The sequence below is a fragment of the Lissotriton vulgaris genome, chromosome 7 (assembly GCF_964263255.1).
Source record: "Lissotriton vulgaris chromosome 7, aLisVul1.2, whole genome shotgun sequence".
In the NCBI taxonomy this organism is placed as follows: Eukaryota; Metazoa; Chordata; class Amphibia; order Caudata; family Salamandridae; genus Lissotriton; species Lissotriton vulgaris.
The window spans coordinates 442,233,859-442,256,355 of NC_141695.1; the positions used below are offsets into that span (position 1 = coordinate 442,233,859).

Sequence of the window (22,497 nt, forward strand, 5' to 3'; positions counted from 1 at the left end):
AGACCTCAATGTCTGGGACTGCTTTTAAATAAAGCAGTTTTTTTTTTTAATGCAGCTCTTTTTCTTAATGGAAAATGGGTTGCATTTAAAAAAATTAAAATGAAACGTTTTTATTTCATTTTTTAAGGGCAGGCAGTGGTCCCTGGGACCAGTGCCTGCTCTGAAAAAATGTTTGCGTACCCATTCACAAAGGGGAAGGGGTCCCCTGGGGACCCCTTCTTGTTTGCAAATGGTTTATCACCCTGTTGAAGAGGGTGGTAAACTGCGAGGGGCAGATTTACAAGCCTCTTGAACCACTTTTGCGTCACTCTTAACATGGGAAAGTGGCGCAAAAGTGGTGCGAGGGGCTTGTAAATCTGCCCCCGAGTGTTTTGCGACCGCAATTGCAGTCGCAAAACATTCTTACATAGGGTTCCGACTCGCTATTTGGAAGGGACGCCCTCGGAACGTCCCTTCCTAATAGCGAGTTGCTAACCCTATTTTGCGAGTCCCCATTTATTCAGCGACTCGCAAAATAGGGTTAGTAGATTGGCCACAGGTTTTTTGCATGCGCAAACGGGTCTAAAGGCCATTTGCGCAAACAGGTTCAAAAGCCATTTGCGCATGCAAAAATCCGTCTTACATCTGGCCCCAAGTCATAATCAGGGAGAGACATTCTGAATGGAAATTCCCAACACCATTTGCGAGGGGGGAAATGGGCAGTGAGTGAGGTCCAAGGAACTCTGGCATCTGCCCACCGAGGAGAAGAGACGGTCTCTCGAAAATATCTTGTGGTTCAGGAAAGTGGCCGCCTGACAGCCCGTGGTGGAGGAAAGGGGAGGTGCTCATGCCAGAGCCAGGGAACCCGGAGGGGAGGGAAAGGGGGCATTCCTGACGCTGAGCCCCGGTATCGGCCTAACCCCAGTTCCGGATCATCATTGCCAAAATCCAGGAGACTGACCTGATACCCTCCTAATGTGAACAAACCCTAGGGGGTAGCCCAGCACTCTAACCTGAGGCTCAATCGAGCTCCCCAATCAATGACTTTAAGACCATGCTTATGTAGTACGAGCCACTCGGGCTCTACTATATGCGTAGTGACACGGCCTGCAACCCCCGGCCTGGCACGTCCTAGGGGATAGGATAAATAACCGGAAGCTGATCCGCTCAGCCAGTGATATTGATTGTGTTTAAGGTGTGTACCTGCAGAAGCAAGCATTTAGGGTGGTCCACTCAACATCACAGTAGCTCCCTGTACATGCGAAAAGACCCAATTCTGGCGGAAGAGTCCAGATTTTTTAGCTCACAAATGACTTTATTTTAGATGTCTCCCTCCCAAAATGTCATCGACTTCAAGAAATGTCTATTACCCATTTTTGTTTTCAAAACTTCCTACTTTTAACATAAATTGTTAGCATGTATGATCCCTATTTCCACATTCGACTGTTTCGTGCAAAATGTAACATTTGTAGTAAAACCACTTTTGAATAACTTTTACCTTGCCTTTGAAGAGGTACAATTGCATCAAAGGATGGAAGCTATACATAAATCAGTTCGAAACACTGCGCTCGGAGTACCCGTCTTAAACTATGCTAAAGATAGGTAATTTCATTATTTGAAGCTCTTTCAACCAGACCCAAGATGGCAGCGACGTTTGTCATAACAGTTGCTAAGCGCACCATCCCTTTAAGACTTAAAGGGGCGGCCTATCTTCGGGGGATGGGCGGCTGAAAATGGCTGCCCCTATGTAGAGGTTCTGCACTGAGTTATCTCAAAGTTGTCAGGAGACTAGCCGCGTGGATCCGGTAGGAGACACCGGGGCTCACCCGGTGTTGCACCAAAACAGGTGAGGAAGGGAGCGATGGCTCGAAGGTGCATGAGGGAGGGCAGATGCCACATGCAGGTCATAGAAGAATCATGACGAAGGCGCTTTACCTACAATTAGAACAATATTAAGTGTTGTTTTGTGATAGGATCCACTTCAGGGCATGCCGTGGTAATCTTCAAATGGGAACTCCGTTGAATTTTCGGAATTATCTCATAAATGTAACTGGTGGAAAGAAACGTGCATGGAGCGGTTTGCGGTATACTAGATATGTCTGAATGGCTGGGATAGAGTGTACGCTGGGCATGTGTGTGTGGGGTAAACGTGTCTGGATTTAGTGTCCTCTGTTGGGTTGCGTGTAGGGATGAAGTGTAGCTTAGATAAGGACGGTGTTCTGGTAAAGTGTTGTGGAGGGGCTAGGGATTGTGAGATGTGAGAAGGAGAAGCCATCCCATGTCAAAAAGGAAGATCATCCTGGAGTCATTCTGGACTCATCTGATGATTACAGTCAGGCTATTCCTGCAATTATATGGGGAAGTCATCCCAAGCCATCCTGAAGTATGCCTGTAGGACGAAGAATGTAAATGTGTTGACAAACCTAGACTCATCACAAAAACTACAGTAGGATGGTGTTCTGATGACTTCTACTGGCAGGAGTATTACCTTTTACAACTCCACAAATACTAATTGACAACTTCAGGATGAGGGATAATAACTCCAGGATGGGTTCTAGCTAATTTAAGGATGACTGTCAATTATTCCAGGATGATCCTATAACCGCTTCAGGATGGAAGTGGATTACTCTGGAATGATCCCATGACAATTTCTGGATGACTGTGGATTATTCCTGGATGATCCTATGACAGCTTCAGGATGGCTATTGATTACATCAGAATGGCCCCATTATATTTTCAGAATGAGTGTTGATTACTCTAGGATGACGTGGTGAATGGGAGGCATGTTTTTGTCCTTGATATTTGGATTTAAGCGGGGACTCCAAGACAGGTTCATTTTCACGGTCTGATGCGTCATTTTTAGTTGTGGATTTTTGATGGACACTAGCCACCCCTGCTAAAAGGGCCAGGTTTTCAAGTTTCTGCAAATTCATCCGCGAACTTGCATCACCGGGCTGAGAGGTTGTGCTTTCAGCATGAGCTTTGTTACCAACTCTTATATAATCCAGTCCACTCTGCTTGGCTTGGCTTTTTTGTCCTTGCATCTTTTCTCTGCAATTTCTTCCTCTTGTAGTTCGCGTAACACCCTCTTAAGTCAACCAGCGCTTCCCCGATTGCCACAGTCCATTAACATCTGCTTTTCCTCCAGTGCCCTTTGAAGTAACACCTGTTTTAGACCCTCTGTTGTGCCAGAATAGCTTGCAGTTATCTCTTGAAAAATATCCTGAATCATTAGACACTGTTTCTTCACTAAAAAAATGCAAGAGAAAAAAATATATATTTACATATAAACTTCAAAATAGAAAAGAACACATTGACCACTTGCAATATATCTTCAGGCTCTAGCCGTAATATATAAATAAAGAGGTATTGATAATAAAGGACAAATGTACAATCTATCCATAACCAAGTAAGTAACTTTTCCTTAATAGACAGTACACATTGTAAGCCTCAACTTGAACCTCCTGAAAAGAGTTGCCTAAATAAAATAGTTTATCCAAAAATGGCTGCCTTATAGTAGTGCCACAAGCTAAACATTTCAGTCCTTTTCATAAGTGTTACATTTGTCTCTGGAGAGCAATCCAAGGCATATGTGGGGACATGCATGTTCATTTTTACTGTCCATTATTGGATTAATTAATCACAAATGTAGGTTTTTACTGAAACAGGTTGGTAATTTGTACAGTTATCCTGCAGTTGCAAACTTATTATAAAGGTTTACTTATTGTGCTTACCAGATGATTGGAACAGAATCATAGCTTTAAAATATCTCTCTTTGGTGATTGGCCGACCAGCTTCATCTACATTTACGACCAGCCATTTACAGAGAACTTCCCCGAGATTGTCCAAAAGCAGGAAGTCACCATCTTATCGAACACACACAGAATGATCGCAAGTGAAAAACAGGACGTTGAATGAAACCATGATTATGTCCTGCTAGATATAAAAATCAGGAATTAGTTTGTGTGTGGTTTAAGTTTCAGAGGTAAAATACAAAGCATATCAAACTGATTAACAGATTTAATTGGAGAAAAGCACCCCGAAAAGTACACTGACCTGGTGCAATTTCTATCTAATATGCCTAGACTTTGGACTACAAAAAGAAGTGTTTGGGCATGCACTGAAGGCCATTGAGGAAATTACCTAATAATCAACTTTATTTTTGGAGAGCCAGAGTGTATGCTTAGGTCTTGCTGCTCAGACAAATAGTAATAGCAAAGTAGAGGCATTATGAGAGAAATAGAAGAACTATCAATAAGTGAACTTTCACACTGGGGTTTGTGATGGGAAATCAAGTTACCTATCCCCACAGATGCATAGAGAGTCAGATGCCTGCTACCCTCTGCCCACCAGCACCCCCAACATTAAAGGACAAGCATTAAAAATGCAATAGGTTTCACCTTTTATTAAGCTAAAGATATTAGCTTTGCTAGTAGTATTGTACGTTAACTGTGCAATATGTAATGGCTTTATAAATGAAACAAAAGGCATTACAATGGCAAATACATAAAGCAAAAGCATTGGCATAGCCAATAGGTCTCCCCTCTGGGACCTTAAAAGTGTTTTGCCAGAGGTGTTTGGAAGTTTGGTAAGAGATGCAATTTAACATAAAGGGATCCCATACCTCGTTGACACATGCAGTACCCGCAGTTCAAACGAGAAGAGGGCATGGGGAAACCTCTTATAAGATCTCAATCAATGGGGAAGGCACGCGTTACTGCAACTTGTGCATGCTTTCACCTTATAAATATTTAACACATGATCCAAGGCAGTTGAATGCTAGAAGCGAGAAGAAGAGAAGGAGAGAGAGAGAAAAAACGAGAGAACGAGAGAGAGAAGCATTGGGCCAGGATGCTTGGTTGGAAATGATGCCTGCGCAGCTCTTGTCTAGACCCCAGCTCGAGGTAATACATAATCCTCCATTAAGGCAGGTAGATGATTTACCGCGTCTCAACCACTGTGTAAACACCGCCACCAGGACACGCAGGCTAATGGGGCCGAGTGTTGCTTGGCCATGATTGAAACCCAATGGGCTGGAATTAATAGGAAATATTAATGTGATTTATCTCAGGGCTCGATCCCTTTGCCTCAGTACTTTAGCAGTATGTCAGGTTGTAACTGGATAATATATGGCTGGGATCGATAGTGGCAGATGTAACAAGACCTGCTTCATTTTTACAGAGATCTTAGCGGTCAAGGTAAATTAGCGCAAACAGGGAATACGTAATTGGCCCTGTCTCAATATTATATACAAACGAGTTAAAAACATTGCATGCACATGGAACGAAACCAGACTGATAGCGAAAGTAGATATTGCAAGATGTTGGAATGCTACGTTTCCTAAATAGGGCGTAAACCTCAATCGCCACAGGCAAACAGCCCTTTCAATTACACAAATAACAAACAAAATAAGGAACCAGCACTACAACGGCTAAGTTATTTCGAAGCATTTATCCTTATGCTTTGATACGCATCCATGAAAACTGCCAGTGTTTTAGAACATGTGCTGCTCTGCACACTACACAGCTTGGGAAACGTGACCAGGATTCAACAATAGAGCACACATTCATTTAGTAATGAAAGCTCACTACAAGTAGCAAGGACACAAGTAATGCTCAACAATATACAATATTCACATAAATAAATGTGTTTAGCCTTCTTTGATTGACAACTTTTCAGTAGATCGAAAACTGCTCCATTTGGTCGAGAATCTTGAATACACGCAGGTGCACTTGTAACCAACATGGGACCTACAATATACGGGCAGTAATTTATTTTTCCCTACGGCGAAGAACTTGCTGTAAAACACATTTTTGGGGCTTTTTGCAATTTTCCACAACTTACACAGGCACGCACTACGTCACACATACACAAAAATACACATGCTCAAACACAAAAGGTGTATATCAAACAAGTAGGCAGGCTGATACAGACAAACATCAAACACACATAATACACACACATTGCAACGCAGGCATTCATTATAACACGTACGAAGCACACACATGCAGGGAGCTGCGTCTTAATTCATCTGTCCCTTTAATGGCCATTGCACTCACGGCAGTCTTCCTTCTTGCCGCAGAACATTGACGTCACTCCCGGCGCTCCCGGATGTGCGTAGCCTATTGCTAGAGGAATCCACCGGCTTCCGGTAAATGAAAAGGTGAGAGAGCTGCTCTCCATTGAGGATCTGCGGTTCGGTTCCCAGCCAGCCGGCAGACTGATGGTTTACAGTAGGTGATTTTTGCATTGTGTTCGAGGCAGCTGTGCTTTTTAAAAATGTATTTTAGTATTGTGATGGAGTGATTTCGGCAGTCACCATGACGACAAAGCTTGTTTTCCTTTGCAAGACCTATTCCTCGGGCCATGAGCAGGTCTGTCCGCAGTTGTTTAAATAGTCTAACAATCGGATTCCACTAAACTATGTGTTTATGGAAATACTCTAGGAAGGAAGTGCAGCCTGGGGGTACAGAAAGTATCATTTGCAATCACAGCAGCACCTCCCGGCATTCCGCATTCATAAACAGTTTGGGGGTTTGTAGGGCTTTTGGATTTTAGGGCGTATATGGTCATTTTAGGGTTGAGGGTGGGTTTGTGTTTTGGGGGGCCAGGTGTAATTTAAGGGTTTAGAGCATGTTTGGGTGTTAAGAATCACCAACCAAAGCAAGTTGACAATTACTTTATTTCTTCAAACCAACACGATGCTCCTACAGACGTGGGACACACGTATTAATTTGAGGGTTTAGGGTGTGTTTGGGTTTTAGGGTACAAGCGTTAATATTAGGGTTTAGGGTGTGTTTGTTGTGCAAGGGTTAATTTGGGGGTTCAGGGTGTGTTTGGGTTTTAGGGTGCAAGGGTTAATTTGGGGGTTCAGGGTGTGTTTGGGTTTTGGGGTGCCAGGGTTAATATTAGGGTTTAGGGTGTGTTTGGGCTTGGTGTGCAAGGGTTAATATTGGGGTTCAGGGTGTGTTTGGGTTTTGGGGTGCAAGGGTTAATTTGGGGTTCAGGGTGTGTTTGGGTTTTGGGGCTCCCAGCTGCAGGAGGTCAGACGTTTATCTGCAATTCATTGTGCAATCATCCAACCGTTTGCATTTTTCTGGAAAACTGAAACCAAAGTGGTGGACGTGCTCTTTAAATAGACAAGCAATTCCTGTTAAAATCACCAGACTCAAAAAACATCTTATTGAAAACACAATAGTACCTTTGAAGTATTCAGATGCTTATTTTCAAATCACCCCAAAGTCATCAGGAACAATGTCATCTTGTAAAGTTATCGGAGAGTCATTTGAAACCTACTAAAGTAATCAGATACTCATTTTCAAGTCATCCTCAAATCATGAGGCAGAGCTTCTGCAGCTTGATGATGTCTGATGACGTGTAAATGACTTCTAGGGGAGTTGGATGATCATCCAATGACTCTGGGATGGCTTCTAAAGTAATCCTGTTTGACCTGGGATTCTCTCGCGTGAAGCAGTTTACAAAAAAAAAAACAACTGGAAAAAGTTTATAAAAACTCTACTTTCCTAATTGTAGAAAATGCCAAGACAACGAAGATAAGTGATGCAGCTAAACCCATCCTCTGTCGATTCTGTCCTTCCACGGTTTGTGGCAAATTGATGATTCCAATCATTATTTTCTAGAGCCGGAGCTTTTGGGAATACCTTTTCTCCGTTCTTAAACTTACGCTAATAGGGTTCAAAGTTCTATATGTCAAATTACTTTTCAGAAGTGTTGGAGTTATACAAGTGGGAACCTGGAATCGCCAGTATTCCATTCAAGCAGAACAAGTTACATATTGACTGTTAGTAGACTTTACTTGTCCAGGTATTTATCAAGTAGGCTTCATGGAAATCCATGTACTATATTAGGTTTTGAAAGACGACTAAGCATAGAGCCTTTTGCTTTTGTGTAAAAACTGGCCAAGGAAAATACTATCTAATGGCTGACATGCAGTCAACTAAATTGTGTGATCCTTAGCAAATCCATTTTCTTCAGTTTATTTAATTTTACTTGACTTCCAAATTTCGGAATACCTCAAAATAATACATTTCTGTGTGTGACCTACGCAAAAACAAAATATTTGCCCCATTTGACATCTATGAGCATTCGCTATTATGCGCAGCGTGAAGGAGAGACCATCGCGTTGTCTCCTTCCATCACAATAAGACTACTGAGAGCAGCTCAGCCCTACAGGGAACCGCCACCTACGCGACTTTCCGAGGAGTCAACCGGCCCATTGTGTCCGCCCACCCGCACAACAGTCTCTACAACCCCAGAGACATCACAGTACGGCTGTACTGCAATTGAACCATGCGATAGAGCTGACTCTAACAAGGTTACTGCATCACCATTGTTTCCACCAGCTCGCCGGTGGAAACCTAGGCACATCCGTGTATGACAGCCGCACATACTCGCTGTCTTGACGAGATCAGTTCCCTATCTCTCACGCGCTCAGGCTCAATTTCAAATACCAGGCAATTAAATCAATAGTCCTGATGATGATCCCGGTTTATTAGGAGCCAGGGGATCGAAACGTCGACTTTCAAAACAGTTCTGCAAAATAACCATTGTGTCTATTTAATTGTAGATACTGTTTTAGAGCTTGCTATAATATGTAACCACTTGCAAGCCGCAGTTGGCTCCGTTATTGCCTGATACTCTTTTCTTTACTTCCCACCTCTTTTTCTAATTTGTTTTTTCCTCTTGGATAGGTACAGGATTGTGCCCCATCTTTTTGTGTTTGTACGTCCACTTTTGGTTACTACATTATTGATCTAATAAATATTCCTTGCCCGGCTAGGCACAGGGATCAAATTTATAGTACTGACTCTTGTCTATAAATCATTTTTGTTAATTCAGTTCACACTTAGGACCTTTGTTCTTTAAAGTGCTTGATTACCCATGGTCCTAGTGTACCCATCGGGTCCCCTTGTCTGTAAAAAGAAAACCATTTGACATCTATGGGATAAAGTACCCTTTGCTGTACATTATAAAGATGTTACAAGTCAACGAGGAGCCTCGTGACCGTTTGGAGAAAGGAGACCAAAGGCAGAGTTACTTTATACGTTTACGGTACGCTGACATGACTTTCAATATCCTTGCATACGGCAGGGGGGGTACTTTATTTCTTATACTATGCGATCACTGAATCACCTTTCCCAGAAACCTCTTAAATCCTTGGAGCATAGTAGCTCTTTCATATGAATAAAAGAGCATGTTTAACCGAAACCTAAAGAATAAAAAGGAAATCTCTAGTGCAAAATTAAACACATCAAAAAAGCTGTTAGATATTTGTTGCAAAAAAATATTAGAATCTGTTTCATAATTGTAAGAAAAAAGAGCATTAGAAAGATTATTACTATTCCACAATTACCTAAGGAGTGCAAAATATTAACATGTTGCCATAAATATCTACTTTCTGCTTATCACTGTACTGCCAGAAACACAGTTTAAAGCCATGCTTCCTTCTTTAGACAGTTGCTTTAATTATGTTCCATGACCTGACCTGCCTTCCCTCTTAGCAGCAGGTATTCTGATGTCAGAACCCAACTGATACGTTAATACAGTTGAGTGGTTATGTTCTTTCTTGATAATAGGTGACTGGGTGCGTCACAAGTCGCCTATTATAAAAGGATTAGAGGCAGGTTTTTACAGGGATTGTAGAATCCATATATTAAAACGAAAATAATGGATCTACATGGGTATTAATAATAGTAAACGTTTATTCTGTGTTATTTGTTCACTGAATGGATCATCCATGGTATTCTGGATGGAGGCATATTTTTTCGGTAAGTAAACACTTACTTTTCATAAATGCTTGGGTCATGCCAGACCCCTGCTTGCTTTGGCTCTGCTGTGCCCATGTATTTGCTGACTAGCCAGACCCCCCCAGGATATAGCGGCATGGATTAGCAAATTTAGCGGCACAAATATGGAAATTAAGCGGCATTTTATTTGGCAGTTTTTCCTACAACAAAAACAGATATCTTCGTTTTTGAGGGTCTGTTCATTACTCACCACACATGGCCACGTGCTCCCAGGAATACATCACTTGCAATTAGGATGGGGTCTACTTTCTGACATGCTCAACAGTATTCACCTCATCTGACTCCTGCCCCCGTAGCACCACCTTCTCTGTGAGGGTAGCACCTGCAGCACAGTGTAGGGTGACCAGGCGTCCTGGATTTGCCTGGACGGTCCTCGTTTTTCACCAGCTGTCCGGGCAGATTTCGAGGAATTTAGCCCATGTCCCGGTTTTTAGAGAGGGTCGACTAAAAGCTGGGGGAGGTGTTTTTTTATGTTTTACAAAGCAGAAATAGTTAGCAGTTGTTCCAAAAAACAATTTAATTCCCAGGCAAGCTACTGGGTTTAAACATTGCATCTTAAGGAGCGCTGTCATTCTGTGCGCTCGGTTGATGTAAAATTATAGTCCTTCTATTTTTGAGAAATGTCCCGGTTTCTTGTTTTAAAATTCTGGTCACCCTAGCACAGTGGGACCACAGTCAACCTACTCCTCACCCCTCACACGCTACACATGCTTTTTGTGGTCAAGAAAGTGACCTACTCCTGTTCCCCTCAATTAGTGCATTGGCATGGGAGGTGAGAGGTTGCCATACCAAACAGTAGAGCTTTCTGGTCGGCATGTACCACAGGCACAAACATCATCCTTCCTGAAATTCATGAACTAATTGGTAATCTTGGTGGCGCAGAGTTTTCCTGGTGGCCTACTGAGACTACAACTAAAAGCAGGCTGAACATTCCTGTCTCCCTCCCTTATCATTTATGTGGTGATCTGTGCTGTTCCATATTGGCTAGTGTAGTTCTCATATTTTTTGATTCCCTATGGCAGTATCACCACAGTTGGAATCATTGTGAGTTTCTTAATATTAGGCTGGGATTCGCGGGCACTTTTGTAAAAATCGCGGCGATTTTGACAAAAGTGCCGATTTCGCGGGCACTTTTGTAAAAATCGTGGCATTTTTACATAAGTGCCGATTTCGCGGCAAACCGTGAAATCCTGGAGGGTCTGACTAGCCCACTTCTCATGGCCTCCTACCTAATGACAATTCCATAGAACCAATCGGTGCTATGTGGCTTAGGTTGGGGAGGAAGAAACATACCTATTTTAAATCCATTCTGCATTCTTAGTCACATTATTTCTGTCTTTTGAGGAGTACCATATTGTATGCATCTCCGAGTTGGAAGAGTCTTAAAGTGGATTGCCACCCTTCGCTGAGGCTATTACCTCTAAAGTGCCTGTATTCTAACATTGCTTATGTCTCTGAACCGCAACTGTTGATTTTGCAGCTGGAAGATTTGTTTATTGTCACAGCCTTTGTTCCTCCTTTCTAGATCTTGCTAGGTTGTGGAAGGTGGGCGGGATGACCACTAAGGTCAATAATCATGAGCCTGCTCTTTGTTTTTTCAAGAAGGGCACAGTGATGACATGTGCAAGTGGGCTTGGGAAAATCCCATTTGCCCAGGATGCCCTCAAAAGTTGGAAACAATTGTTTTGTTCCTGATATTGAAGATGCCTCTATCCTAACATTAAGTTTTAGTGCTGGTCTCCTCATACCCTACTCTTCTATTATTTTAAAGGCACTGAACTGTGAAGGCTCTGGTTTGTTGTCCATGAGTTTAGCAAGTTTTTGCAATGTTGGCTTTGAACACAGAAAAAGGTACTCTTGGATTGTTTCTATTGTTGCCACTAAATTTGGACAGTCCTTACAAAATCTTCCTTATGTGGATCAATTCCTTAATGAAAAATTAGTAAAATAACAAAAGCCCAATATCTAACCAAGATCTCTGGCACTCTTCCAATGGAGCAACGCTTCTTACTCAGGATGGTGTTCATAATCTATAAATCCGACATAACGCCCCAACCTAACTAGTAAAGAAACAGAACATCCTAGTACGAAACTGAAATCCCAGAGACAAACAACTTATGCTGGAAATCCCAAAATACAAGAAAGGAATTAAATAATTCTTATGCTACTGATAGAATTTCACTATAAACTCGCACTGCAGTGCTGATTTGCCACTGCTGAGATCTTTAAATCCATACGCCTTTCTGAAAAATTACCCATACGCCTTTCTCAAAAATTACCAAATCTCTTCCTAGTAAATTACACATTGCTAATAAGTCTAATTAATCACCTCACCAGGAAAGCCTGTCATTGTCTCTATGAAATTACTTGTTTTCTGATTCACATTGGTTAGGTCGAGTTATACTCGAACCTATTACTGCTGAACCAAAGTCTCTTAAACCAGATGGATTTCCTACACTGCGTGTTGATTGTTCATCCGTGACTTCTCGAGCGCGCGCCTGGCCCGTTCCCTCCCACTCGCTGGCATCCCGTCCCTCCACCAGGCTCACGCTTCTCCAGCGCGCCGAGAGCTTCACTTCAAAGGGATCAGCTCTCCCGCCCCCTGCTTCACACTTCAAAGGAATGCGCCCGCAATGCCGAGAGCATTTCCCGGCCGCTTCTCTTTTTTTTTTTCTTCCAGCCTCCTTCAGTTACTGAAATAGCGCCACACGAGGCTTCCATTTATTAAGAGCTGCATCCTGAGAGCTTCCGTACATGAACCCTACAATTCATTCTAAAAAGAACATTTGGTTATCTCTGCGCCAGCTTTAGATTATGTATTAAAATATATGTTTAGACTTCATTCTCCTTGAACGAGTGTATCCTTCAAGTAAAATTGTTTTTTGGCTGTGGGACGATTTGTTTTCATAATCACATTTCAAGGACCTGCGGCAATACATTCTTTCTCTAGATGTGATTACCGCTTCTCTCTCCCAAACAGATATTTTATTTGGGTCTTAGGGATAACACATTTCACATTTTAGCAGCTCTAGGAAATGCATTGTTAACAATATTTACAATTTCTGTTTACTCATTTTTAACGCACTGCATGAAACGGCGCTACAAGTATATGCCAAGCACGCTTTTCGAGTTCTTTCTGCTGATTTAAAAGATTCTGATGTACAAAGCATGCAACTCCTTACCAGTAGTATGTAATTAAACATAAACATTCACAGTCTATCAGGGTGTAATGTTCTGTAATCAACCCTCGCTACAATGAAAAGTAAATGTGCAAACGAAGCACATTGGGAATACACAGAACAAAAAAATGGAATAATTCTAGAGTGAAGTCACAAATGAATCACACAGACTCTTTTATATCTCGAGCAAGACATTTGAAATGCCGCTTTTGGTTTGTTTAACCATAAGGCAATATATTTGGACTTTAAGGCTATTGTTCAGCCTTGAGCCCGAAGCACTGCACCTGCCGGACTATTGATAGCGATGCTGCAGAGAGGACCACGGGGCACTCACGTCAGCCCTCTTTGGTAACCCACAAAAGGCCATTTCTTGCAAAACGAGCCAACGGAAGGAATTTACAATTTGTCTAATGCAATATCCATCAGGAGTGGAACTTTCATTGTTTCTGATTTGCATGTTCTCAAACTTCAAAGCGGAAACCTAAAGGGAGACCTTCACGCCTAAACCCTAAATAAAACAAAGTATGGGATGGGAGCACAGTGCTTGTTTCAGTCCCGGGGATGTGGCATTGTTGAGCCGCTCTTGTCTGCAGCGGAGCAGCTTCTGGGCTCAGTGGTTGGTGTCAGCTTCTTATTTATTTACAAAAAGCCCAGCAGCTCTCCCGCAGAGACAAATTGAGGGCCAGGGTGTGTGTGCAGAATCCGCCAGCTTCTGCCCTGAAATGCATGCTCCCACACTTCTGGGATCTTTCACAGAGCAGGGAGTGCTGGCGGGCACTACGAGGAACTTCTGTGCCGCTCATTTTAAATCTGCACTTTGCAAAGTGCCTCTTTGTGCATGATTGGAGTGCGCTTCGAAACGGAACATGGGTGCTTGGAGCGCGGGCACCTTCGAGGGAACATACGTGCCAACCGACAAAACTCTTTTCTCATCATTACTCACTGCCTCTGTACATTGTGTAAAGATCTCTTCACCCCTGCTATATGTTGGCGTCCATCCAGACTGTGTTCTCGCTATTGGAAACCAGCATTGGCAAAGCCAAGAGGTCTGGCATTTGCAGTCTCCCTTTTGGCTAAGTCAATTCTTGTTTTTGCTTTGTTGTGGTTTTTGATCAAATTTATTGTTGGGAAATCTGCTGGGCCCTCATTAATCTGAAAGATTCAACAATTAGCCAAAAGAAAAATTTGTTTATTTTTAATCTGTTAGCCCACAATGGCACAGTCGTCCCTGCAACTGAAGGGAACTCATTTGTGTGTGGCCGTGCTCCTCGCGAAATGGCCAATTGCCAACACTAATAGTGAAGTTAGCCAGTGGCTGTTGAGGGCTTTTTAGGTCGAGTTATACTCGAACCTATTACTACTGAACCAAAGTCTCTTAAACCAGCCGGATTTCCTACAATGTGTGTTAATTGTTCATCCGTGACTTATCGAGTGCGTGCTTGGCCCGTTCCCTCCCACTCGCTGGCATCGCCCCCCCCCCCCCCCCCCCCCCCCCCCCCCCCCACACCAGGCCCACGCTTCTCCAGCGCGTCGAGAGCTTCACTTCAGAGGGATCCGCTCTCCCGCTCCTGCTTCACACTTCAAAGGAATGCGGCCCCCGCAATGCCGAGAGCTTTTCCTGGCCACTTTTCATTTTTTTTTCTCTCCGCCGGGGCAGGAAGAGTCAAGCCTGTAAAGTTTTTTTCTTCCAGCCTCCTTCAGTTACTGGCTTTGAACGGGATTGCTTGAAAACAAAGCCAGTGTTTGCTTATTATTATTTTTCTTGTTTAGTATCTGGTCACATTTAGCCTACACTGGCTTCGCATGAAGGCACACTTTCTAAAATGTAGACTTTGGTAAATCCGCCTAAATGCTGCAAGTTAAAATTATGTAGGTGTTTATTTGGTATTATTTACATTATCGTTTCCTTGTTCTCCCCTTGTTAGCTCTAATTTGCAATCCACTGCCAAAGCTGGCAGCAATGTACAAAGTAGAAACGTTCACAAGTACGAACTGTGACCACACTGACACACTCCAAGCCGCCGCCCTAACAGACGCCACTTCACTATCAACACTCAGCAACACCACTCAGCACCACCACAGCATCACTCAGCACCACTCAGCACCACCACAGCATCACTCAGCACCACCACAGCATCACTCAGCACCCCCACAGCATCACTCGGCACCCCCACAGCATCACTTGGCAGCACCACAGCATCACTTGGCAGCACCACAGTATCACTCGGCAGCACCACAGCATCACTTGGCAGCACCACAGCATCACTCGGCAGCACCACAGCATCACTTGGCAGCACCACAGCATCACTCGGCAGCACCACAGCATCACTCGGCAGCACCACAGCATCACTCGGCAGCACCACAGCATCACTCGGCAGCACCACAGCATCACTCGGCAGCACCACAGCATCACTCGGCAGCACCACAGCATCACTCGGCAGCACCACAGCATCACTCGGCAGCACCACAGCATCACTCGGCAGCACCACAGCATCACTCGGCAGCACCACAGCATCACTCGGCAGCACCACAGCATCACTCGGCAGCACCACAGCATCACTCGGCAGCACCACAGCATCACTCGGCAGCACCACAGCATCACTCGGCAGCACCACAGCATCACTCGGCAGCACCACAGCATCACTCGGCAGCACCACAGCATCACTCGGCAGCATCACTCTGCAGCACCACAGCATCACTCGGCAGCACCACAGCATCACTCGGCAGCATCACTCGGCGCCACCCCGGCATCACTCGGCGCCACCCCGGCATCACTCGGCGCCACCCCGGCATCACTCGGCGCCACCCCGGCATCACTCGGCGCCACCCCGGCGTCACTCGGCGCCACCCCGGCGTCACTCGGCGCCACCCCGGCGTCACTCGGCGCCACCCCGGCGTCACTCGGCGCCACCCCGGCGTCACTCGGCGCCACCCCGGCGTCACTCGGCGCCACCCCGGCGTCACTCGGCACCACCACGGCGTCACTCGGCACCACCACGGCATCACTCGGCACCACCACGGCATCACTCGGCACCACCACGGCATCACTCGGCACCACCACGGCATCACTCGGCACCACCACGGCATCACTCGGCACCACCACGGCATCACTCGGCACCACCACAGCATCACTCGGCACCACCACAGCATCACTCGGCACCACCACCAGAGCATCACTCGGCACCACCAGAGCATCACTCGGCACCACCAGAGCATCACTCGGCACCACCAGAGCATCACTCGGCACCACCACAGCATCACTCGGCACCACCACGGCATCACTCGGCGCCACCACGGCGTCACTCGGCGCCACCCCGGCGTCACTCGGCGCCACCCCGGCGTCACTCGGCGCCGCCACCCCGGCGTCACTCGGCGCCGCCACCCCGGCGTCACTCGGCACCACCCCGGCGTCACTCGGCACCACCCCAGCGTCACTCGGCACCACCACAGCATCACTCGGCACCACCACAGCATCACTCGGCACCACCACAGCATCACTCGGCACCACCACAGCATCACTCGGCACCACCACAGCATCACTCGGCACCACCACAGCATCACTCGGCACCACCACAGCATCACTCGGCACCACCCCGGCGTCACTCGGCACCACCCCGGCGTCACTCGGCACCACCCCGGCGACACTCGGCACCACCACGGCGACACTCGGCACCACCACGGCGACACTCGGCACCACCACGGCGACACTCGGCACCACCACGGCGACACTCGGCACCACCACGGCGACACTCGGCACCACCACGGCGACACTCGGCACCACCACGGCGACACTCGGCACCACCACGGCGTCACTCGGCACCACCACGGCATCACTCGGCACCACCACAGCATCACTCGGCACCACCACAGCATCACTCGGCACCACCACAGCATCACTCGGCACCACCACAGCATCACTCGGCACCACCACAGCATCACTCGGCACCACCAGAGCATCACTCGGCACCACCACAGCATCACTCGGCACCACCACAGCATCACTCGGCACCACCACAGCATCACTCGGCACCACCACAGCATCACTCGGCACCACCACAGCATCACTCGGCACCACCACAGCATCACTCGGCACCACCACAGCATCACTCGGCACCACCACAGCATCACTCGGCACCACCACAGCATCACTCGGCACCACCACAGCATCACTCGGCACCACCACAGCATCACTCGGCACCACCACAGCATCACTCGGCAGCATCACTCGGCGCCACCCCGGCATCACTCTGCGCCACCCCGGCAGCATCACTCGGCGCCACCCCGGCGTCACTCGGCGCCACCCCGGCGTCACTCGGCGCCACCCCGGCGTCACTCGGCGCCACCCCGGCGTCACTCGGCGCCACCCCGGCGTCACTCGGCGCCACCCCGGCGTCACTCGGCGCCACCCCGGCGTCACTCGGCGCCACCACGGCGTCACTCGGCGCCACCCCGTCGTCACTCGGCGCCACCCCGGCGTCACTCGGCGCCACCCCGGCGTCACCCCGGCGTCACTCGGCACCACCCCGGCGACACTCGGCACCACCACAGCGACACTCGGCACCACCACGGCGTCACTCGGCACCACCACGGCGTCACTCGGCACCACCACGGCGTCACTCGGCACCACCACGGCGTCACTCGGCACCACCACGGCGTCACTCGGCACCACCACGGCATCACTCGGCACCACCACGGCATCACTCGGCACCACCACGGCATCACTCGGCACCACCACAGCATCACTCGGCACCACCACAGCATCACTCGGCACCACCACAGCATCACTCGGCACCACCACAGCATCACTCGGCACCACCACAGCATCACTCGGCACCACCACAGCATCACTCGGCACCACCACAGCATCACTCGGCACCACCACAGCATCACTCGGCACCACCACAGCATCACTCGGCACCACCACAGCATCACTCGGCACCACCACAGCATCACTCGGCACCACCACAGCATCACTCGGCACCACCACAGCATCACTCGGCACCACCACAGCATCACTCGGCACCACCACTTCATCACTCGGCACCACCACTTCATCACTCGGCACCACCACAGCATCACTCGGCACCACCACAGCATCACTCGGCGCCACCACGGCGTCACTCGGCGCCACCCCGGCGTCACTCGGCGCCACCCCGGCGTCACTCGGCGCCGCCACCCCGGCGTCACTCGGCGCCGCCACCCCGGCGTCACTCGGCACCACCCCGGCGTCACTCGGCACCACCCCGGCGACACTCGGCACCACCACGGCGACACTCGGCACCACCACGGCGACACTCGGCACCACCACGGCGACACTCGGCACCACCACGGCGACACTCGGCACCACCACGGCGACACTCGGCACCACCACGGCGTCACTCGGCACCACCACGGCATCACTCGGCACCACCACAGCATCACTCGGCACCACCACAGCATCACTCGGCACCACCACAGCATCACTCGGCACCACCACAGCATCACTCGGCACCACCACAGCATCACTCGGCACCACCACAGCATCACTCGGCACCACCACAGCATCACTCGGCACCACCACAGCATCACTCGGCACCACCACAGCATCACTCGGCACCACCACAGCATCACTCGGCACCACCACAGCATCACTCGGCACCACCACAGCGTCACTCGGCGCCACCCCGGCGTCACTCGGCGCCACCCCGGCGTCACTCGGCGCCACCCCGGCGTCACTCGGCGCCACCCCGGCGTCACTCGGCGCCACCCCGGCGTCACTCGGCGCCACCCCGGCGTCACTCGGCGCCACCCCGGCGTCACTCGGCGCCACCCCGGCGTCACTCGGCGCCACCCCGGCGTCACTCGGCGCCACCCCGGCGTCACTCGGCGCCACCCCGGCGTCACTCGGCGCCACCCCGGCGTCACTCGGCGCCACCACGGCGTCACCCCGTCGTCACTCGGCGCCACCCCGGCGTCACTCGGCGCCACCCCGGCGTCACCCCGGCGTCACTCGGCACCACCCCGGCGACACTCGGCACCACCACGGCGACACTCGGCACCACCACGGCGTCACTCGGCACCACCACGGCGTCACTCGGCACCACCACGGCGTCACTCGGCACCACCACGGCGTCACTCGGCACCACCACGGCGTCACTCGGCACCACCACGGCATCACTCGGCACCACCACGGCATCACTCGGCACCACCACGGCATCACTCGGCACCACCACGGCATCACTCGGCACCACCACGGCATCACTCGGCACCACCACAGCATCACTCGGCACCACCACAGCATCACTCGGCACCACCACAGCATCACTCGGCACCACCACAGCATCACTCGGCACCACCACAGCATCACTCGGCACCACCACAGCATCACTCGGCACCACCACAGCATCACTCGGCACCACCACAGCATCACTCGGCACCACCACAGCATCACTCGGCACCACCACAGCATCACTCGGCACCACCACAGCATCACTCGGCACCACCACAGCATCACTCGGCACCACCACAGCATCACTCGGCACCACCACAGCATCACTCGGCACCACCACAGCATCACTCGGCACCACCACTTCATCACTCGGCACCACCACTTCATCACTCGGCACCACCACTTCATCACTCGGCACCACCACTTCATCACTCGGCACCACCACAGCATCACTCAGGACCTCCACAGTATCACTCAGGAGCACCACCACCACATCACTCAGCGCCACCACAGCATCAACCTGTGCAACCATTCAACAACTGGTTCAAATATGTTCTATCAATGTTCAAGCTTTATTACAAATGTCACAAAAAAGATGTTAATATTTCACTTCTGTTCTTGGATTTTCGTCACAATAAAATGCATTGAACATAATCTTCACAAAAGTTATTTACAAAAGTTTAAGCTATTGCCATTATAAATTACAATCACTTTTATTTAAGTATTAATTATTAAAAAAAAATTAAAAGCCTTTGTTATTTGTAATGTCAATACATCTAAGTCACGTAAATACAAAACATGTTGCATTACAAATGCTATAGGTGTCACATTTGCGAAAGTTATAACTATTGGCATTGTAAATGACAAAGCTATTAATTTAGCTATTTTCAAAACCTACCCATAAATAAAAAAATTGTCATTTACAAGACCAATAGCTCAAACTTTCCTAATGCAAGACCTATAGCATTGCAAATGCTTTTTTTTTTTTCAGTCGGTGTGTATCCCAACTTGACTAGATAAATGTTTCTATGGGTTTGTCACAAATGTTGATAATTGTTAACGAAATGTAAAGTCCGCTGTATATAACATTTCAAAAGAATAAATAAATATTCTCTGTGGGGAAATGCATTTGTTAGGCATCAATCCATCAGGATTTTTATAGCGCTGCTAATCACCCGATAGGGTATATAGCATGTGCCGGCCCCGGAAGCTTAATTTGAACAGCCAGGTCTTGAGGTCCCTTCGGAATTGAGGTGGCGGTCCAGAGCTGCATGGGGAGGCTGTTCCAGGCATTTGTTGTGATGTAAGAGGAGCGTCCGCCACTTCTGCTTTGTGGATGCCTGGCATGTGGGCAAGTGATAAGGAGATGGAAGGTAAGCTTCTTGATGGTTGGTAATAGTTCAGGCATTGATTAATGTAGGTGGGTCTTGGTTGTGTAGAGTCATGTGTGCATGGGTCAGCAGCTTGAATTGGCATCTCTTCTGTACGTGGAGCCAGTGGAGTTGCCTGAGATGGGGTGTGATGTGGGTTCATCGGAGGAGGTTGAGGCGTTCTGTATGGTTTGAAGTCTGTAGGAGGTGTGCAGTGATTCCTTCATAGAGGACGATGCCATAGTCCAGTCAGGAGGTGTTAAGGGTCTGTGTCACGGCCTTGTGTGCAGGAGTAGTCATTTGAAGATCTTAGCATGCGCAGAGTGAGGAAGCAGGCGGAGGAGACATCGTTGAACTGTTATTTCATGGTGAGCTTGTTATCGCTGGTGTTTCCGGGTACAGGTCCCAGATCTGGGGTCTCCAGGAGTTGTTCCATGGGTTGCTGCCTAAGATTAGTGTTCCGTCTTGTCTGTGTTCAGCTTGAAGCAGTTGTTCTTCATTCAGTTGTCAACACTTGTCATGCATCTGTGGAAGTTTGTCCTGGTGATGGTAGGATCATCGATGAGTGAGAGGATGAGTTGGATGTCGCCTGCGTAGGATTTTATGTTGAGATCATTGGATCTGACTATGTTGGCCAGTGGAGCCATTTATGCGTTGGAAGAGCGTAGGGTTGAGGGAAGAGACCCGGGGGACACCACAGACGATATCCTTGGGTTCGGAGGTGAAAGGTGGTAGACGGACCCTCTGCCTCCTTCCATTGTGGAAGGTGGTGATCCATCTGAGTGCGAAACCTTTGCTGCTAATATGGTGTAGTCTTTGATTAGCGTGTGGTGGGATACAGTAATGGAAGGCGCTGAGAGGTCAAGAAGGATAATAGCTGCTGTGTCTCCTTGGTCGAGGAGGGTTCAGATGTCGTTAGTGGCTGTGATCAGGGCGGTCTCTGTTCTGTGATTGCTAAGGAAACCGGTTTGGGAGGTGTTGAGTAGCTGTCCAGGTGTGTCAGTAACCTGTTGATAGTCTTTTTCCAGTACCTTGGCTGGGAATGGAAGCAATGAGATTGGCCTGTAGTTTTTGAGTTCACTGGGATCGGCGGAGGGTTTGAGTAGTGGTCTGACTTTGGTGGGTTTCCAGGCATCAGAAAATGTTGCAGTGGTGATTGAGGTGTTGAGCAGGGTGGTGAGTTCCTGGCTGATTCTTTGGTTTCTGTGGCTGAAGATGTGGTGCAGGCATCTGTCTGTGGGAGCTCCTGAGTGGATAGATTTCATGATGGAAGCAGTGTCCTGGGTGGAGAGCTGGTTCCAAGTGGTCAGTCTGTGATTCATGTCTGTTGCAGGAAGGATGTAACAGTCAAGGAAATCCATTGGTGTAGGTTGGGGTTCGAAGTTTCTGTATATGGTTGCGATCTTGTCATGGGACTAGTTGGCGAGGTTGTCGCAGAACTCTTGTGAGTGTGTGATGTTGTTTTTGCTGGCAGCTGGGTTGGACAACTCCTTAATGATTTTGAAAAGTTCCTTGCTGTTGTTGGTGCGGGTTTCGAATGTGGCTAGGGCTGTCTTCTTTATTTACCTCAGCAAGTGGTGGTAGATTTTGAGGGAGGCCTTGAAGGCTACCTCGTCGGCTGCCTTGTCAGGGGTTTCCTTGCTGGTGCGCCATCTTCTCTCCAGCTATTTGCTGTCACCTTTTGCTGTTCTGAGTTCTTGGGAGTGCCAGCTGACCATTTTGGAGGATCTTCAGTTTTTTGTTGCTCTTGATGGGGGCAAAGCTGTCTGCGCAGTTGGTGATCCAGGCATTGAAGTTCTTAATTTTCTGTTCCAGGCTGGTGATGGTGGCTGGGTTGGAGGTGTTGAGGGCATCCATTCAACGGGTCTCATAAACTTTGCAACAGCAGCGATGGGGGAGCGCTGGCCATCTCTTTTTTAACTTTATTTTTCAGT

The 22,497-nt window shown here is 48.3% G+C and overlaps 1 protein-coding gene and 1 long non-coding RNA gene across 3 annotated transcripts in view; one reads left to right on the forward strand and one right to left on the reverse strand.

Annotated features, from left to right (window-relative positions):
* Nucleotides 1-1,273: 1,273 nt before the first annotated feature.
* On the reverse strand, nucleotides 1,274-6,091 carry LOC147701812 (uncharacterized). 2 transcript variants are annotated; one of them, XR_015297479.1, is made up of 3 exons: nucleotides 6,039-6,091; nucleotides 3,714-3,912; nucleotides 1,274-3,228 (listed from the first exon to the last, which is right to left on the reverse strand). It is a non-coding gene; the product is annotated as an uncharacterized LOC147701812 (long non-coding RNA). The 2 variants fall into 2 exon arrangements; XR_015297478.1 differs by having other exon boundaries at nucleotides 5,985-6,054.
* LOC147701813 (uncharacterized) overlaps nucleotides 6,067-22,497 on the forward strand; it is a 76,017-nt gene continuing 59,586 nt past the window's right edge. Inside the window, exon 1 of the mRNA XM_086930453.1 lies at nucleotides 6,067-6,212. The gene's annotated coding sequence lies outside the window, so the exon portion shown is untranslated. The remainder of the gene's footprint in view (nucleotides 6,213-22,497) is intronic.